The sequence below is a fragment of the Cupressus sempervirens genome, chromosome 11, assembly GCF_028749045.1.
Source record: "Cupressus sempervirens isolate cs-2001-9-10 chromosome 11, ASM2874904v1, whole genome shotgun sequence".
Lineage (NCBI taxonomy): Eukaryota > Viridiplantae > Streptophyta > Pinopsida > Cupressales > Cupressaceae > Cupressus > Cupressus sempervirens.
Genome location: NC_143128.1, coordinates 290,215,268 through 290,217,276, shown reverse-complemented (window position 1 = coordinate 290,217,276; position 2,009 = coordinate 290,215,268). Strand labels below are relative to the sequence as shown.

General features: G+C 46.8%; 1 pseudogene across 1 annotated transcript; it reads left to right on the top strand.

The window, feature by feature from the left end:
• The first annotated feature begins 215 nt into the window (after positions 1 to 215).
• Positions 216 to 1,458, top strand: LOC149529258 (protein EXORDIUM-like 2 pseudogene; annotated as a pseudogene). The gene has a single exon (XR_016358830.1). The product of XR_016358830.1 is annotated as a protein EXORDIUM-like 2 pseudogene (transcript).
• Positions 1,459 to 2,009: the final 551 nt, after the last annotated feature.

Here is a 2,009-nt window from a genome sequence, read left to right as displayed (position 1 = left end):
GGGGATGTTATTTCAAACACGCGTAATTGGTGAATTCCAGGCAGAACTGAGCTTTATTTTGGGGGAGCCCGGCGATTCAACGGTAGAATTTGCTCATTTGTTATTTGGCATCTGTAAATGCCACCGGTAAGATCCCGTTGTCAATCCCTTACGTCCCGCTTCCGCGTAGCCATCTCTGCCTATTAAACCCTACCCTTCTCTTGTTTGTTCTCACACAGTTCCTCACTTCAGTATCTAGGACTATAGATCAATTCTTTCAAATCTGTGATCCCACTGGACTAGGGTTCCCACTAAAATGGCCGTTTCAGGGTCTCAGATGTTTGCGATGAGTTTAGTGTTAGTATGTATGGCGGCATTGTCCACAGTGGATGCCGCAGCTCGACCCCTTTCTCATTGGAGAAAATTTTCTGCCCTGGTGGAAGAAGAACCTCTTGTTCTGCAATACCACAATGGCCCTCTCCTCACCACATCTCCCATTCTCAATCTTCATCTCGTCTGGTACGGCAATTTCACTTCCCCCCAGCGTGCCATTGTGGCCGACTTTGTGCAGTCTTTGGGGACGGAAAGCGGGAAGCAGCAGGGTAATTCTCCCTCTGTCTTCACCTGGTGGAAAACGACAGAGGCCTATAGAGGATCTGCCCCTTCCACATTAAAACTGCAAGCTCAACCTTTGACCCGAAGGCTAGGGACGCAGAAGCTGGACGAATCTTGTTCTCTCGGAAAGTCCCTCAAAAGAAGTGACATTGCCATGCTGGTGAAGGGAGCAATCAAATCCGGAGCTTTGCCTCCGCCATCGAAGAAGAAGAAGAGCAATGGTGAGGTGGAGTTGTATTTGGTGCTCACATCTGAGGATGTTATGGTGGAGAACTTCTGCAGCAGCTCCTGCGGATTCCACGACAGCAGCAAAGTTGGAGACAGTGAATACGCGTACGCGTGGGTGGGGAACTCGGTGAGGCAGTGCCCGGGGCAGTGCGCGTGGCCGTTTCATCAGCCAATTTACGGACCGCAGAGCGCTCCTCTGCTGCCCCCCAACGGCGACGTGGGCGTCGACGGGATGATAATCAACATTGCCACTGTTTTGACGGGCGCAGTGACGAATCCGTTCAAGTCGGGATACTTCCAGGGAGACGCCGCCGCTCCATTGGAGGCGGTGTCAGCTTGTCCTGGCATGTATGGAAGCGGGGCTTATCCCGGTTACGCCGGTCAACTCTTGGCGGACGAGACGACAGGGGCCAGTTACAATGCCCACGGCGTCAACGGCCGCGCGTTTCTTCTCCCAGCAATGTGGGATCCCACCTCGCGCTCCTGCAAGACCTTAGTCTAAAATCACACAAACAAACTCTTAATATTTCTTGTATACAATTCTTTAAACAGACTCGAGTACTCTGAACTCCAGCTGCTTGTAATTCTTTATTCATTCATTCTATTCAATTAATAAATGAAATTTTTATAATGGTACTTCAATTAGTCTTTGTTCTTGATGCCATTGCCACTAGTGATCTGAATTCCTCTTTTCCTTTCGCTACTTTAAAGAAGAAAAGTTGCAGATGATGAGATTTCAATTAATTTTTCTTAGCGTTCTTGTCAGCTCCTCCCCTGCATGGAATCGTTGCCAAGGGCTAAAACATTAAATAATGAAAAGACGTTTCTTCCACGTCTATTAACATTGATTAGTTTTCGTTTTGCACAATTCCTTTCAAATTTGAATGTCTGCGAGTGAGAACATTAACGGTTGCCTGTGCAACATGGACAGTAGCAAATTTCCGAAGACCGAATCACATGCTTCGCAGATATAGATGGAGGGGGTGAATATTAGAGTCGTTGGGTTACTATTTTTTGCAGACGTGTTTGGAAGTCGCGATTTTGCAGAGGCATTGAGGACAATCATATAACCGATAGACTACATACCCCTAACAAAGGACATGTAGAATTATAGGAAATAATTACTTCCAATTCAAAGAGAGCAGAACATACTAAATAATAAAATAGAATAAAACAGTCATAAGTGA